This window comes from Triturus cristatus, chromosome 3_2 (genome assembly GCF_964204655.1).
Source record: "Triturus cristatus chromosome 3_2, aTriCri1.1, whole genome shotgun sequence".
NCBI classification, from domain to species: domain Eukaryota; kingdom Metazoa; phylum Chordata; class Amphibia; order Caudata; family Salamandridae; genus Triturus; species Triturus cristatus.
Window position 1 is genome coordinate 798913527 of NC_140584.1, and position 18949 is coordinate 798932475.

The 18949-nt window shown below is 43.1% G+C and overlaps 1 protein-coding gene across 1 annotated transcript in view; it reads right to left on the minus strand.

The window, feature by feature from the left end:
* The window catches only part of PARD3B (par-3 family cell polarity regulator beta), a 2086630-nt gene that overhangs the window by 1370779 nt on the left and 696902 nt on the right, over positions 1–18949 (minus strand). The window lies entirely within an intron of this gene.

Here is an 18949-nt window from a genome sequence, read left to right on the forward strand (position 1 = left end):
GGTCTGATAGTGCTACCAATGTATCTTTTCCCACATTTGCATTTAATGGCATAGATCACAAATTTGGTCAGACACGTAATGTTGTATCTGATTTTAAATGTTTTGCCACCTGGTCCTTGAAATTCAGTGATTCTTGGAAGCGCCCATTTGCATGCCATGCAATGGCCGCAGCCAGAAAAACCAATAGAGTGTTGTGACAACCAGTTGTCCACATGCTTTGGTATTGGGTAGCTGGGGCTGAGAATGTTTCTGAGTGTGAAGCCTCGTCTATATGTGATATCAGGTCTGTTTGTGACTACTTCGTTTAGGGATTTGTCTGCCTTCAGTAGATGCCAATGTTTATTGAGGCTTTTTTTGAGGATCCCTGACCAATTGTTGAAGCTAGTGACCAGACGTATTTTATTGTCATCTTTGTTGGTTACTAATCGGTCTTTCAAAGTATCTATTCTTGTGACTGTCTCAATTCTCTTCTCTGCCCTTCTTAGGGTCTCATGGTCATAGCCTCTATTTTTGAATCTAGTTATGGTCCCCCTTTTGTGTAGTTCAAAATCAGTGTCTGTGCTGCAATTTCGTCTCACCCTCACCAATTCGCCATAAGGGATGGACCTAATTTGATGTGGTGGGTGTGAGCTGGAAGCGTGGAGTAAGGAGTTACAGGCTGTTTGTTTTCTGAACAGTCTACTTTGTAAGCATTTATTTTCTACATAAAACTCTACGTCTAAAAATGAGATCTTCTCTTTGCTTTGTTCAGTTGTGAAATGAATATTGAGTTCGTTTGAATTGAGATGTCCGATAAAATCGATGAGTTTAGTCTGGGATCCTGTCCATATCATAAAACAATCATCTATGTATCTCCCCCAGTATAGTATCGAATCATTCCATTGTGTACCCAATGGGCCCCAGATCCTCGTCGCCTCAAACCATCCCATGAAGAGATTGGCATACGAGGGAGAGAATCTGGAACCCATTGCCACACCCTGCTTTTGTCTGTACCATCTGTCCTGAAATAGAAATACATTGTTGTCCAATAGTATTGCCACCATCTCCATTAACATTTCGGTGTGTTCCCAAGTATTTGCTGACCTATTATTCAGCATTCTTCTGACGGCCATCATCCCTCCCTCCCTCTTGATGCTGGTGTATAGCGCCGTGACATCAAGGGTCACCAATGTCATATCTTCCTCCCAATTAAAATCGGCTAGGGTGCTGAGGATATGCTTAGTGTCTCTAATGTAAGACGGGAGGTTCACTACCATAGGTTTGAGGAAAGTGTCCACGTACTCAGACATACGCTCAGTGGGACCCCCAATGCCCGATATAATGGGTCTTCCTGGGGGAAATGCTGCAGTCTTGTGAATTTTTGGTAATGTATATAGGCATGGGAATCTTGGCCTGTCTATCTTTAAGAATGTCAATTCATTATCATCAATAAGGCCCTGTCCATGCCAACATTTTAAATGCGTGTTGATGTATTCCGTAAGGGTCCAAATAGGGTTAGTCTGTAGGGGCTCGTAGCATTCTGAATCTGCAAGTTGTGAGTAAATCTCGTTATTATAGTCTATACTACGCATAATTACCATATTGCCACCCTTGTCGGCTTCGCGTATAATGATGTCGTTATTATTACTCAGTTCTTTAAGAGCAGCTCGTTCATTGATAGTTAAATTGTCTGCTTTAGAATTTGATATTGTGTTTCTATCCTCATGTTTATCCAAGTCTGCCAGAACCAATCTGTGAAAAATATCCACATTGTTACCAGTAGTCAAAGTTGGTGTCCATTTGGACTTTTCCTTTAGACTACTGGAGATACTGTAATCAGTGGTAATCTCCAAATCCCTCATGATAGAATCTGTAGTGATCACTTCATCCTCACTATCAGTAATGGATAACAACAATCTCGTATCAAGGATATCTTGTATTGAATTTTCATTCAATGTGGACATACCCAAATTTTTGTTCATGCTTTTATTAACAACATCGGTAGAACCAAAATGTTTTTTTAATTTCATACGTCTGACAAACTTGAACAGGTCAATTTTAACATCACATATGTTACCAAAATTTTTAGGGCAGAAATTCATTCCTTTAGTTAGTACAGATATGGCATCCTCTGTAAGTTGTAGATCGGTCATGTTAATAATGTTTATACTGTCTACTTCCTCTGGTTCCAGGACCTGGTCCTGACTCCTGGTATATCTTCTACCCTTACTTCCTCTCTGACCCCTCCTTGTTTTTCTCCTTGTTGGGGTCGCTTGTACTCCTTGTTGCCTCTCTTGATCCTGGTCACTTCCAATAAAAAACTATTGCCAGTATTAGAGGTAATGCTTTCATCTTCTACCTCACTGCCACTTGTGTGTGTCGTGTTGAGGGAAGTAGAACTGGAGCCTAATGATGCACTACCAGTTTGGGTCTGTGGTTTGGTCTGTGGTATTAGATGGTCATACTGTTTTGCGAACGTAAATACTCGGCCTTCACAGTAGTCACGCTCATCCCTTCTCAGTTTGCGAGCCTTTCGTATCTTTATGTCTGAGACGTGATGTTCTATTATCTCATTTAGGATGGCATAATTCTTAAAAGTGCCTTCCGGTATGTTCAGATCTTTAATTTCTGATTCTAAGGTGTCTATGTCCTTCTGGAGCTGCACAACCTTTCTTTCGCAGTTCTCTATCAGAATACCCATCAGTCTATTTGAGTTGCTACTCAATTCTTTTTCCCACTCACTCAGTAGGTCTGCTTCCAGATCCTCGTATGTAGGGAGGATTTGTGATCTTAAACCCCTCGGTATTCGTTTCAACTTAATATACTGCTTTAAAGTGGCAGCATCCCACCACCGTGACAGTTCGTTTTTCTTTAGTTTCTCTAGTCTAGTGAATTTCTCCCTTAGACCTTCTTTTCTAGCGCTTTGTCCCCCTTGTAAGAGTGTGTTCAGGGGTGCGTTCTTAGCAATATTACTGAAGAGATCTTCAGCTTCCTTATCTCTAGAAGTCATTGTGTCCCTAGTGCTGCCACCTACTAATAACAATTAGTTTAATGTAGTGGTATTGGACGTAGGTACCTCTGGCGCTACAAGGGAAATTCACATTCATATGTTGATATACATGTATCTGACGGTGCTGTAGGGTGTAGAGAAACCACCAACTCTACCCAAAAGAGCAAGAGCTCCGCGTAACAGTTTAGCAAATCCCCAGCACTCGTAATTATTACAAATTCAAAGCATTTGTGACGTGTACATCAGAAAAAACATTAACAGCAAAATTCATATGCAAGGTTAGTCTTCCTTGTTCTTTATTTTCCAATGGAACATCCTAGTCACAGCCAACACGTGTTTCGTCGTGTAGGGACAATTATCCCACGACTTCCTCAAGGCTGTGTGAATTAAAAGACAATAAATACCATGTGGCATTATAAACTTCTAAAAGAGGGGTCGTGTAGGTTAACATTGCAAATTCAAATTAACTCTTAAATAAGTACAAAGGGGTTTCACATGCAGTGAAACAGTATACACAGGTATAGGAACAAGAATCAATTTAAAATCCGAAGTGAAGAGATGCACATTGCAGGTACATACAGATAATCATTTAGAAAGAAGTGTACCAAAGTGAAAGAGATCAATATTTTTTGTAGGTATCTAATAGAGCTAGCGACCAGAAAGAGATGGAGAGAAACGGAGGGCGTGCAGAAAAACAACGTGATCCGGTCCCGCCTAGTAAGAGACTCAGTTGCTAGGATGCTTGGTCGTGATTAACGTGATGAAAGTGACGAAGTGAGTGACAAGACATCATGCCAATCATAGTGAATCCACTAATAACAAGGCCAACGGCCAAGCATATTTACCTATTTTCTATTCAATAGGATCTCTATTATAAGGAAACACAATCAAGGGGCAAGTGCGTTAGTGCTCTAGTCCACAAGGTATACTCGATTCACTAAAGCGAGTGTTTACAAAACAAACCTACTTGTTATGTGGTTAAAATTCCAGACCACATGGGGGTCAAATCCAAGATGGGAACAGTCAAATTCTATGGTTCCTTAAACAACGAAGCGTGCGTTTCGCGCTGAGCTGTAAGTAGTAAATGCGCCGGTCAGTATTAATGACTAAAAAATACTAGCGGGTATACATGTGATCATCCAATAAAGTTATACGACAATTGATTATCACGGCTGTCATAATGTCTATCAGTAAGTTTATATCGAGAATTTTTTAGCTATCATCAGCTCACAACTATATTTGCTGGCTGCAGTCATCGGTCACCAAATCCCGACCAAAATGTGCGCTTCCTATTTTGTTTTCAAACAGAAAATTCTCACTTAGATTCTAAACCTCTATCTCGTTATCTACGTTTCTTACACTCGCCAAATAAAAACACGATTCACCAATCCCTCACATAATAGACGTCGAACACGCTGTGGTCAAAAGCGAATAACCTTACCCAACTTATCAGTCGGTATCACGTTGTCCAAAATCCCATCCAAACCGTTACGGGTGAGCCGAGTGCAGCTATCCGTGAATTCAGATCTCTCTGATGTGACGAGCGAACCCAGGCAATATACTTCCGGGTCGCGTGCAAGGTCTCGCCTCAAAATGATGGACATAGAAATGAGACTATGCAGAGTCATGTGGTTCAAAAGACAAAACCTTCGTAAATACCCAAAATGTAATATATCCAGTCACCAAAAGATACACTTTGGTACACTTCTTTCTAAATGATTATCTGTATGTACCTGCAATGTGCATCTCTTCACTTCGGATTTTAAATTGATTCTTGTTCCTATACCTGTGTATACTGTTTCACTGCATGTGAAACCCCTTTGTACTTATTTAAGAGTTAATTTGAATTTGCAATGTTAACCTACACGACCCCTCTTTTAGAAGTTTATAATGCCACATGGTATTTATTGTCTTTTAATTCACACAGCCTTGAGGAAGTCGTGGGATAATTGTCCCTACACGACGAAACACGTGTTGGCTGTGAATAGGATGTTCCATTGGAAAATAAAGAACAAGGAAGACTAACCTTGCATATGAATTTTGCTGTTAATGTTTTTTCTGATGTACACGTCACAAATGCTTTGAATTTGTAATAATTACGAGTGCTGGGGATTTGCTAAACTGTTATCACGAAATCCCTCATCTCACAGACCCTCGCAAGCACCCCCTTGGGCACCCTGCTATGGGGATGGTGGGTGGGGAAAACTCTCAAGCCTGTGCGGTACCCGGCAGGGCAATGCTCTGGAAGGGGACCCACTAGCCCGGGGTCAGCGCATGGTTGTGCGGCGTCCCACAATCTCTACGGCCGCAAGCAAGAAACAAGAGACCTGCTCGCTGCCGTGCAACCATTTAAATAGGGGTGGGATCTAGCCGTGCTGCCCCGGAAGCACTTTAATACTTCTGGGGCAGAGAACACCCTGGCTCAATAGCAGCTGACCTTTCCTTGGGAAGACCAGGGCAACAACACCCCGGTCCCGTGGATGACCTCCGGCTCCCCGCCATATCGTCGGCTCTCCCGAAGAGGGGGAGAGCCTCTGTTAATTGTTATTGATACTAGGCTTTGCAGTGCTTAAGGCTCAGCACCATGAGCAGGGAGTTCACTTCTGTTCAGCTGCATCCGGTACTGTACAGATAACTGTAAGAGTGGGTGGCAGAAAAGGCCTGTTGTACAAGTTTTACCCTGTATCAAATGAAATCACCATGTAAATCAATTAAGTGCTTGGAAATATTATCCCTGCATCAGGCAAAGGGGGAGTTTATATTGAAACTTTCCTGTTTAAGATTTTGCAATCACTGTCTCCCATTACAGTACTAATGCGTGGTCAGTACCGATAGGCACAATGCCAGCTGTACAGCTGGATGGCACGTGAAATCAGGTGGTTATTTGCAGGTTATTTATGTTCTGTGTTACATGTGTTTATAAGTGAAGCGTATATTGCTTGTTTAAGATAATCAAGGAAGATTCCTGCATCTCAAACCTGCTCTGTTCCAGAATTAGGGTTGCAACAGTGTGTGTTGGGGAACCTTGGAGAATGTCAGCGGATTGGATGGGTCAGTCCTTTAGATGGTACTAACTGTAACTGTGACATCATAGGCCTCAATGCCCCTCAGGAAGGCATTTTAGGGTTGGCTGCTGAGAATACTGAGCCAAACAATGCAATCTTCCCTTACAAGGAGAAGGCTTTCAAGTTGCAGAATTCCTCAAAGGGAGTAAGCCTGTTATAGATACTGGATCTTCCATTATTGAACTGCAGGGGCGGGACTGGTTATGGAAACTGGATTTGCCATTAATAAGCTGCAGATTCTGAAAATGAGTCAAGTTTGATTTTCAGCGTTTCAATTCTTTCAACTGTTTAGCTTCTTTTGAATGCAAATGCATTATTCATGTACATTTTGCTATTAATCTGAGGGTTTTGCAGCGCTGAATCTGCATCTTGATTTAATTCCTCTTAATTGACTTTCCAAAGGTTCTAATTTCTTTGTGAAACATTTTTGTTTTAAATAAATGCTTTGTTCTGCAGTCTTTTTATGTCTCCGTCATGTCTTGCGTTATTTATGTCAAATAAATCAACAAGTTACCTTGTATCTATATATTTGTATACCTTTTCTCCTTGTGAGGAGAAATGTGAACACTTTTGAATTATCCTTACTTTTCTTCTGTAAACATTTTTTTGATTTCTTCACAGACGTGCACAGCCGCCTCTGGTCTCTTGCTGGCCAGTTTGTGCACATTAACTCCATGGCTTCAACTTTACTTTTCAGCAGTGTCAAGTGAAACTAATGACTTTTAATAAAAAAAGTAAAAAGTCTTTTTAAAACGTGCATCAGTAAGAATGATTAATAATCCAAGTTTTGCTGTTTCCTCTTAGCATGTGTTATTTGAATCCTCTAAATAAAATTATTTTCCTGACCTTTATCATCATTATCTCAGTAAAAATTGCACACTTCTTCCTAAACTGTATGTTTTCTTCCACGTTTTTCGTCTTCTAGCTTCTTCTGAATACAACAGTCTTGCAAAGAAACATGGTTAGCTAAAGGAACAGGAAAAAGGATAACGGATAAATGAGAAAAAAGATAACCAATAGATAAAAAATATAAAAAAGGATAATAGATAAAATACTTCCTTGGTGCCTTTGGTAAACAGATCTCTTCCTAGTCTTCCAGACCGCAGTCAACTAGAGATAAGCTTTAGATCACCCTTAAATGTGGATTCTTACTCTCTCACAGTACTCACTCCTCCTTTTGCAGTACAATTGTTAAGCAGTAACTTCAGTGGCGGCTGGCATCAACATGAAGGGGGCGGGCCGCGTGCGCACTCAAAATTAAAAAGTATCAAAATAAAAGGGGGAGTGAGCGCAAATAAACTTAAAATCATTTACCTGACAACAGGACCTCCTGCTCGTCGTGCAGCAGCCGGCCACCAGGAAACTCCCTTGGTCAATCGGGGTCCTGCTCTCACCAGAATGAGAGCAGTGCTCCGATTGGAGGGAGCGGCCTGTCTCTGCACTCCACAGTGCTGTGGAGGCCTGCACTTGCTTTAACCCAGCTAATTTAAGACAGCTGGGTTAGAGGTTTCAAAGTGCGCACATCTGGCTGGCCGTCGCAAGTGGGCCGGACAAAAAGACATACACGCACTCTGAATAGTGCACATACAACCCACCCTCCTCCCAGGTCCTTCTACTGTCATTCAGCAGCGGCCCTGGACATCGTCCTGACGCTCATTCAGGACGGGAGGATGTCAGGATGAAAAAGAAAATGGCAATGATGAATTACCATTTTATCTTTCATCTCGGGGGCATTTAAGTGGGGCGACGCTCCTACATGCCAACGGAGGAGCTGTCCCTGAGTAACTTTGTACCTCCACATCCCACAGTATGGCATTAAGAACTCGACGTTAAACAAGGGGACCACAGAAAGGGTAATAGCTGTGTATAGCTCTGTAATGTGGTACAATCAGCCTTTCTCATCAAATACTCGGGAATAACATAATAGCTGATCCCCAGAGCCAACATCAGGTGTGTCATATCAAAAAAACTGAGCTGTCAAGTCAGTCATCTACAAATAACAAGCCTATGAATATTTACATGAACTCACACCTGTTGTACATTAAGTTGTACTGTGCATTTGCATCTACACTTTGATGGCAAACTCATATTTTTGCCGGAAATTATGTAGGTAATTAGTATCACACAGCCATGCATAATGCATGGCTCTCATCTATAATGTAGACCTTAACCTTTGAAGAAGTTAAAAAACTTTTTCCTGTCATGCTCAACAGAAATTCTTATAACGAAGACGTGTCACCTACCACTCCTGCACAGCCTATCTGTACTTATGTACTTGTGCTGTAACTAAATGGATAAAATGACACTTTTGAACCTGGGCAGGTATCTGCCAGCCATGTTTAACCTGTTCTCATCAGACGGGTGTGGGCAAAGTCTTGCAAACTGAAAGTGGAGGCTATGGTGGTCTGAATACAGATTCCCCACTGTCCTTCTCAAGGAGAAGTCCAATAATGTCAATCCCACCAACCAACCAACACCATTAGTTAAAGAGTTAGTGGAGGGACGAGCCGGAGGAAGGATTATTTGCATCTTTTTTAGTTGTTTTAAATGGGCGTAGTAAACCAAGACTGTTTTTAGGTCTCGCCTGGCGTATGCGCAGTCTCGCTGGCGAGATTTAACGTTTTAAGTATTTTCTGTAAAGCGCTTTAAGCCCCGCCCCTCTTTTCCATTGGCTGGTGTCACCGTTTATGCTAAATGGTGGCCAGCCATTGGAAAAGAGCTGGTAGTGATGTTTTCGTTTGGCTTTTTGAGCCGTCCTATTTGGACAGGCTCGTCTGACTTCCGTGCGTCGTGAAAGCTTTCTTATCTTTATGGGGCCATGTGTTTCAAACACATGGCCCCATAAAGTCAAGAAAGCTTTCACAACGGACGAAAGGGAAAGCGGACCATGCTTGTTTAATATATGCACGAGAAGGTCGTCTGGCATAACTGTTAACTATTTTATTCCTAAAAGATTAAACCTTATTTTTCACAATTTTTAAACCGGTTACCAACTGCGGCATCCGTGTGAGTTAATGCCAAGCTTGTCTTTAAAAACGTGCTTTGCATCAGTTGTTCTTAATAGCGGCCCCTGAGGGCGCATGTTTTGTTTCTACTCTGTGGCCAGTCCGGCTGTGGCCCGGGGGCTGTCTTCTCGTGGCTGGTTGTATTTATCAGCAGATGGATTATATATGTTCAGTACTCAACCTACACCGAGCTCTGCCGAGGGCATGATTGTAAGAAACTTATCGTAAGTATTAATTTATTTAAAAATCTGCGTCATTTCCCATTGCCAAGTTTAACTTCTTAGGTGTTTGTCGTAGTGCTTTAGACAAATATACTGTGCGTTATTGTAATTTATCAATACCTTTCTCCATGTGTGTGACGCCCATCTGAGGACGTCATGAGCCCTTATTTTTTTTTAAATCGCTCACCATGGAGGAGCAGGACTGATGTTGCAGGCGTCAGATCAGAGGCGCAACTAGAGCCAAATTTCGGGGGGGGGGCTGAGCAAACATTTCGGGGGGGCTGAACTTTAAGCAATAGGCAGAGTGGAGCTGCAGGGGCTCTTAGAAGGGGTGAAACAACAGCAAGGCCTCATTAACATGCAAATGGTCTTTTAAAGACCTGTAAAGTGCTCGGGTGCGGCTGCTTTTTTGCCCGGGAAGGTGTCTCATCCCGGGCTGCCACACACGACGGGGGGGGGGGGCTGAAGCCCTTTGAGTCCAATGGGTGTTGCGCGCCTGCGTCAGATCACTAACACTTTACATTTAAACCAGCCGCTGTGTCTGTCTGCAGTACCTACTTCTAGCAATGACTTTATTGCACTCAGTGGTTTGTCCTAAGACAACATGGTACAAAGTGTGTGTGTGCTACAGCCGAGTGTCTAATTCGTCACATTTACTGTACACATGCATGCCGGAGACATGGCATACCACTGACTGTTGATGAGACCCAGTTTAAAAATGTTGCATGCAAAAACAGAGCATTAAAGCTTTTTTTTCTTCGACCTTCACAACATTGCAATTATTTGAGAAGGATGTTTCTGTTTCATTCTCTGATTCTATCTTTCCATACCCTCCCATCCCTTCCCCTGGGCCACTCCTGTCACATGTTCTCTACTGTGTTGTTGTGGAATGCTGTGTTGAGTTCTATGTACCATAGAACAGGGGGTTGGGGGAAGGGCGGGGTGTTCTCTTTGCCAGTTTCTGATCTCCTCTCTCGGTCAGGTGGTGTCCCAGGGGCTAACTCTTGCTCTTGTAAATATACTCAACTTCTATGTTTCCTACGTTGACGACCACCGAGACACCAGGAGTAACCAATCTGTGCACAGAATGTCATGTTACCCACTTGCTTCTTGTTGATCATGTTCAGCAGCAGGACTGACCAACCCTCTGATTTCTGGTGTGGAAGATACTGGTGGGTATGTTGCAAGGGCTTTACATAGACATAAGTGTGTGTCCTTGCTCTAGGCAGGAAGCAAAGTTCTATGCCAATAGAACTAGGCAGGACTGAGAAACGTCTAAGTTTAGGATATTCTATGCCAGTGCTGTATGCTGCTGCTTTATATCTATATATTTCTGAGCATTGCAGTAAAGCCTGCTAGCAACTGGTATACAAAGCATTGCTTAAATTTGATATCACAAACTGGGGAGGAAGGTGATCCGTCTCAATGTAAGGGTGCACAACTAATGGCACCAAGTACCCACTGGTGTCAAAATGTAACAAGTTCTCTAAAATCTCAGAAGCACCGCATTGAAATAGAGGAGTAATTAAACTGTTATTATGACAACATATCACACTTGATTAGTCCAGTCTATTTACAGAACATCCATTTAGTATATCAAAAATATTTGTGTGCCACACTGTTAAAAGATATTCTTCACATACATTATCAATCTATACATTCAGATTTCAGATCTTTCAGGCACCTTTCAGACTAGAATTCGATTCTTATGTATTCCATCATTGAGGAGAACAACAGTCGACATATGTTTCGCAGGTCAAGCCCCGCTTTATCTATGCTCTATTCGTTTGAACATTTTTTATTTTATGAATTATGGTTCTCAATATCTGAATAGTATGAAGTAAGGCATCCACCAAAGTCCCAGTTAATTAATTCCCACAGATCAGTCACATTAATCCCATGAGGAGAATAAGTAATGCCCATATTAAGGCAACAAACACTAGTGCAGCACTCCAGCACAGGCCATTGTGACAATTGTGTGATATGTTGACATTGTTTTATCGTAATTCCTCAGATTTGTCAATGTGGCGCTTCTGACATTTCAGAGAATCTGTTTAATTTCATTTAAACTTAAATCAAGCATGTTTCACCCATGCAGCAGATGGAACTACAAAACTGAAAAGCACCCAAGTTTAAGTTTCCATTGATGAAACGAGAGGATGCATTTAATACTTGTTGGTGACCGATGCTGTAGAGATGAAACCAAGCAGAAACATAACATTATTAATACATATTTGAAGATCTGAAGGGCAAAAATATTCAGGCTCTAATCAGTTTTTAGAGCTGCTCCGGGTGAAAATGATGGGTTGGGGTAGATGAGTTTGTGGGCGCTTTGAGAGAGTCAGGCCTCCACTTGTAATTTTAGATGTTTTGGTAAGGAGGGTTTACGGGATGAAATGATGGTACATTTTACAAGTATGTCCATCTGTAATGAATTTTGGGTAAAGGGAGATCCTTTTTTGGATGAGGTTATTAGTAAAAGTGAAAATATCCACCGAGTGGTGTCAAATTGGTTTTCAGTGACTAGATGAGAGGAGAGTTGGAAGTTTGTGCTGTGGACCAGGAAAAAACAGAAGATGTGACGAGTGAAACAAGCATTGGCACAGCCAGTAGGTCTTGTCTTTGGGACCTTATAAGTATTTAGTTATGCAGCATAATATCCTTGGTGCAACAACATCAACTGTTGCATGGCTAAACACTTATACGGTCCCAAAGGCGAGACCTATTGGCTATGCCAATGCTTGTTTAATAACCTTCGAGTATATAGGTTTGTGGATTTCTGTGGCAGTCTAGAGAGCATTAGTTGGATTTCTAAATGTGTGGCCTGGCAGATGCCGTGAGTGTGCTCATTCGTACATGCACGCTTGTGTTGTCAGTGTGAATGAACCCTTGTAAACATGTTGACAGTGTGGTTAAGTCTGCAGTTGATCACCAGTGTCATTGTGCTACAGTGCGAGTGTGGCCCAGCTTGTGAGTGAATCTCTGATGCTGGTCTGGCCCACAGGGAGTTCAGTGAGATCCATGCTTACCCGCATTTGCAATGTAGACATTTTCCACTGTTTCCAGTTATTACAGGATGACGCATAGCGTAGCATATGCTGACTGGCCAACCACACTTCCCACTTTTAAACTCAATGTCCAAGCTTGCAAATGCGTATCTGATTTATGGGACCAGAGCTCGCGATGGCACGGTGTATGCAGCCATAAAGGGCGGAACAGCGCGTGAAGAACCTCAAACTATAATAATATTTTACAAGGCAGGCAAGAAGCGAGGATCTCAGGAATTTGTTAACTACAGAGTGACTCTCTCTCCTGCCTACACTTTTACTTGTCTTTCTTTCAGTTTCTTCATTTTTTACTCAAATTACTTTTGCAGATGTCCACTACGGAGCAGAATAACCAGATAAGTCAAAATTTCAAACTTTCATTTTGGCCAAATGCCACAAGTGACTGAGCACAAGTACAGATTTGGATAAACTTTAATTGACCGAAAAATGTGTTTTCAGTTATTACACAGGCTAAAAAAAGTAAATATCGGTTTTTAACACAAGAATTAGTAGACATGTACACAGAGAGGCGGCAAGGTTGCAAATATGTGATGTCAATGGCACAATAGATAAATATAATGACTGTTTTTTTTTTAAAATATAAACTCTTTGTATTACAGCAAATAAAATAAACATAGCAGAGTAATGACATTTTAGGTCACAACAAAACATTAGGCCCATAATTCGATCTTGGGCAAGCCAGCGGAACAGGTATATTCACCATATACCTCCTCCTCCCCGACAGTCTATAGATCTTCGTCCTCCAATGACCCCACCCCCCCAGAGAGCGTCTTGTAGGCCCCTGCTGTGCCACCGGAGCACAAATCAACCCTCAATATATATTCCAATAACCCCACACCTTGGTCCACCTATTGGGACAGCCCGACTCTCGTAGACTGTCCTCTCCACTAATATGCACCAGTCCATGTTCATTTTCCACCCGTTGAGTATGGGGGCCAGTGCAGCCCTCCATAGTTTGATGAGGTTTCTTTTGGCCACCATAAATCCCAATGTAACCAAGAGGCGTACCTTACTGTTCAGATCTGTCTCTTGCCATACAGTCAAAAGACCCACTTGGCGAATTGGATACCGTAATATTGATTTTTTTCCGAATGCAGGACGTCACCTTTTCCCAGTAGCCATGTAGCACCAGGCAACCTCAAAACATGTGGGAAAAGGTACCCTCCTGCCCGCATACCCGTGGGCACAGTGCCGAATCAGACGTCCCCATTTTAACTAATGTGGTGCAGGCAAATAATGTTCGACTTTTATAAGTTTGAGGTTAGCCAAAACCTTTTGATTTTACTAAAGTTATATGTATACTACACGTATAGGAGCTTGATTCATTTTCTGTTATATTCTCATTCAAAATTTTCTCCCACTCACAACAGCATTGGGCAATAAGATCAGCTCACTTCAGCCGCTGGCTAGCTTAGCTGTGTGTGAATGCGCTGCCTTCTCACATGGCAGTACAAAAGGGGGTGGTGATGGACGGAGCATCAGAACCAATCAAACACTCACACCCAGTCAACAGATCTGGGTTTGATCCATCACCGTTCTTTAGCCCACCCTGCCACCCCAGTACAGACATGGCCATATGCAAATCAGTCTGACCCTGTGCCTCATGGGAACTGTCCAGCCCGAACTGCCAAGCCATGCCTTCCCTGGACCGGAAACAAGCTTCCTAGGACCGGGTTCTGGCATTTCAGCCGTCTTCAGCCAGGCTTGCTTGAATCCAGTGGCAAAGTGAGCAAGGGACTCACGTCTGAGCATACCCTGCCAACTTATGGCGAACAAAGCGGTACAAAAGGGGGTGGTGATGGACGGAGCATCAGAACCAATCAAATACTCACACCCAGTCCACAGATCTGGGTTTGATCCATCACCGTTCTTTAGCCCACTCTGCCACCCCAGTTCAGACATGGCCATATGCAAATCAGTCTGACCCTGTGCCTCATGGGAACAGTCCAGCCCGAACTGCCAAGCCATGCCTTCCCTGGACCGGAAACAAGCTTCCTAGGACTGGTTGCTGGCATTTCAGCCGTCTTCAGCCAGGCTTGCTTGAATCCAGTGGCATGATTGGTTCTGATGCTCCGTCCATCACCACCCCCTTTTGTACTGCTTTGTTCACCATAAGTTGGCAGGGTATGCTCAGACGTGAGTCCCTTGCTCACTTTGCCACTGGATTCAAGCAAGCCTGGCTGAAGACGCTGAAATGCCAGAAACCGGTCCTAGGAAGCTTGTTTCCGGTCCAAGGAAGGCATGGCTTGGCAGTTCGGGCTGGACTGTTCTCATGAGGCACAGTGTCAGACTGATTTGCATATGGCCATGTCTGAACTGGGGTGGCAGAGTGGGCTAAAGAACGGTGATGGATTAAACCCAGATCAGTTGACTGGGGGTGAGTGCTTGCAATGTTCAACACTCCGTCCATCATTTCCTTTGGTTTTTGCCTTCTCACATGGAGCACAACAAACCAAGTAGTTCCATGCAGTGCCAGAAACTATGGCAAGGTGTGCTTTTTTAAGACCCAAAAATATTTTTGGGTCCTTTAGCCCTTTTTTTCTTCATTTTTTAAGGTTGAAGATAGGCTGGCAGCTTCTCAACAGAATGGTTTAGCAAAAACGTTGAAAACACAAAACAAGCATTGACAAAGCCAAACGGCTGGCGGCGGGGACTGTACAACACCACAGCTTGGTCATTGCTTTTTTTGGGGGGGGGGATGGGGTGAGGAGGGGAAGTTTTATATAGCGCGAACTAGACCCGATAAATTGGGTATCAGAGCGCTTTACATAGCACCAGTTTCGTCACACAAGGGCACATTCATTTTTTCTTAGGCACGGGGAGATTAAGTAATTTGCCCAGAATCACAGGATGTTGAGCGTCATAGCCGAGACTCAAACCCAGTTTCCCAGCTTCGACGTTGACCGCTCTAGCGGCAAGGCTACATCCTCTCCCCTGAATTGCTCCAATTGCTTGTTGTTAATGTTTTTTGTAAATACGAACCAGGTCAGATCAGTCATCCTAACACGGTCAACAGTGTGGACTTGGGACAGGACATTAGTGCTTATAGTTACAGTTTTAAGCAGACACTTGGCCTCCCACATAGGCTTTTCTAGTCCCTCTTTAGCAATAAGTTGCCAGCAGCAGCATTAAAGTGCGAATCAGGATTGAAAATGTAGAAAATATACTGAGAATGGACACAATAAAGCTCCTGAGATTTGTGTCTGGACTTGAAGGCGATTTTAATAACAGCATATTTGAGGGCATGTCTGGCGCAAAACCTTAATTTAGTCATCACACAAGTGAAACCTTTACGGGGAGAGGGGGTAGGGCAACGCCTACGAGAGATGCCTGAATTTTTCATAAGAAGTCACATTTAAAGTGACTGTGCCTTTGATGATCGCAACATTCCAAGAATCATCTGGGTTCACAGAAGCTACCTACAGTTTCTGCCTCGTTCCTGGTCCTGGCATCATTACACCAAAATCTTAGAGGAAGTGACTTCCGAAAAAAGTAAAATCAACTGACTTGATTCTGATGGAATGGCGGAAAATTGATCAAAACAACCTTACAATAAATATATAATTCAAATGCACAACTTCAAAATGTCACCCAGGCAGTAAAAAGGCATGTCATGTAGTCTTGGGAGCATAGTGGTCACAGTGGAAAACTTTTGGGACCATTTAAATGAAGCCACTGCCTCTAGTATCAGTGCCATAAAATGACAGGCTATTGGCTTCTTGATAGCCGCTGTAGCAAGATCTGGGTTCACAAATGTGCATACAGCTCTTCTTCTCTAGGCGCTAGAGACACTGGTGATATCTTACAGAAAGCCAGGAGTCTCAGAGAGAAAAGAGAAAGAATAGGACCAAATAAAATCTTTGGTGACCTTACATGTCATCCTTATCTCTTGGAGATGGAAAACTGTGTCTGATGCGTATGATTTCTATTTACACTAATTCTAAACACCTGATATTACCGTCTGACACAATTGTAGCCAAGATTGGCTGTGTTATTTTGTGTGTTTCACTTTTTTCCCACCTCTCGGTATTCGCAGCTGGTAGTGTAGGCTGCATCTTTCCTGCTCAGAACATTCTGATATCCCCAATCTGCAAATCCAAGATGGAGCAGCAGAACTAGTCTGGACCCTGAAACATGTCGATCTCCTTCTGCAATCAGGAGGCCAGACCTTCTCAAAGATGTTAAGATTTGGAAAGATATCTCTGGCGTGCCAGAGTGAGGTTTAGCGTGCAGACGTGTCAATCAATTACTATCATTCTACATTTTGACTGCTGACCTCCCTACTAGGGCAATTTGTGGAGCTTGTAAATATCCTTGTGAACTGGATGGAAATCATTTAGGAATTACACATGGCTCACCAAGTTGCAATGGCTGGTTACTCTCTATCTAGGGGCATTTAAATTGCCAAACCACTGAGCCATCAAGTCGCCCAATCAATTTAAATTCCTTCAAGCCAAGCTTAGCTGTTGGGTGATTAATCTTTTTATCTCTTCCTTGAGTGAGTCACACAATTCAATCTGTGTATTTGGACTCGTTCTGCTTGTATACTTTGGAATGCAGAGGCCTTAGGTCGACCTTGCCAAGTTATTACCTTGTGAACCTCCAGTAAGAACCGATTTTACAGCTGCTGCTTCTGACTGAGATCCAAGACTGCGTCTGTTCTGGCCTCCAGTTGTGCCTCTTCATGCCAGACTAAAACGAAGAGGCAGATAGCAGAAGTAAGAGCGCTCTGCGAAGAGTCGGGATCACGGGGCAGATATGTACACCATCACATACAACTGCTCTTGGCAGGGGCTGCTTTCTTCTGGCTGCACAACCAGCCATTTAAGAACTGAACATGTTCTGATCTGTGGGTGGTGGGCAGGAGGTCTCCTGCAAATGAATGCATCTCAAGCCTGGTCCGCTTAACCGAATCACAGATGAGCTGGTGCAATTGTCTCCAGTGAGCATCGGGGCGTTATCTGCTTGTAGGGAGCTTTTATGTAGTGCTAGGATGTCACGTAGCAGACATTTATAGCTGCTCAGATACTCTGAAAGCAGGATTCCGAAAGCTGCATTTGGCATCGAAGACAATTTTATGGAGGTCATTTGATGAAATGTACATTGAGATACACAGTATGGTCTCTTTGAAACTACGAAAGTCCTGCAGTTAACAAAAAACGTTGCATCATACCCTTACAGAAAAGCATCTAATCTCCACTAGCCAAGGAACTGAAGTGGGGTATGCTGAGAGAGAGTCCAAAATAAAGTATCACTGCCTGTCAGGACCCAAGTTCCTTTCCCAGAGGACTCCCCAGTGGGGATTTCTTTTCCCCACGGGGGTGCGCGGCATTGAAAAGTTTGAAGACCTCTGCTCTAGAGGCTAAACTATTGTTTGCAAAACCTGGATGTCACAATTTTGTTACAGGCCCACAAAACAGAAATGCTTACAAACAGAATAATCTCTAGTATGAAGGGACATTTAAAGACTGCGACCACGCCATTACGATTAGCCAGTTAATCCTATGAGGCAAGTATCCGCATTTGCTGGAACCTCTTTATTTTCACACAGAGAATTTGGTTGTTGATATCTCCGTTGAAAAATCTGGTGAGAAATGAGGATAAAATGGAAGAAAAAGGCCCAAATTACCAATTCAACTGATAATTCCTCAATATGGCCAATCCAACAGGGTATCCAAGCCCTTGCAGGTCCCAGAGGCTCATTCGAGCAGTTAGATCTTGATAGGAAATCAAGGAGAAAGCAGTGAAAACGAGGGAAAAGGAGGGCAAGGCACTCAAAAAAAACAAAGGCATAAGCAAGGAGAAAGCAGTGAAAATGAGGGCACTCAAAAAAAGGGGGCAGGGGAAGCAAGGAAAAAGTGGTGTGAACGAGGAAAAAGCGAGGAGAAGGCCCTCATAAAAGGGGGAGAAAAGCAAGGAGAAAACAGGAGCAAGAGTTATGCAGCAACATGGGGTGAACTGGGACTGTGGCCTCCATTTAGTAATTTCTGGGAGGAGGGACGGGTGCTGGGCGGGGCTAGTAGGGAAAAACAGATAGGAGCGTCAATGAGGGAAAAACAAGGAGAAAGCAGTGAAATGAGGGAAAAGCAGGGAAAGGCACTCAAAAACCGAGGAAAAAAGTAACGGGAAAGGTCTTTGGAGGAGGGAAGAGTGCGGGGAGGCGGTGGGTGGGGCTAGCTGGGATTTGGGGGGAAAACGAGCAGCAGGTGGGAGCGGCAATAAGGGGAAACACAGAAATAAGTGACAACTAGGGAGAAGCAAGGAGAAGACAAAAAACACAAGGAGAAAGCAGTGAAAACAAGAGAAAAGCAAGAAGAAGGCTCTCCAAATAGGATAAAGCAAAGAGAAAGCAGTGAAAATGAGGGGAAAGCAAGGAAAAGGCTTTAAAAAATGGGGAAAAAGCAAAGCGATATTAGTGAAAACGAGGTGGAGGGAAAAGCAGGGAGAAGGCCCTCAAAAAACAGGGGGGAAGAAAAGGGAAAGCACTTGAAAAATTGGTGGAGAAAGCACTTGAAAATTGGGTGGAAAAGCAAGTAGAAGGCATTCAAAAAACAGGGGAAAAGCAAGGAAAAACAAGTGAGAGTGAGGAGGACAGAAAAGC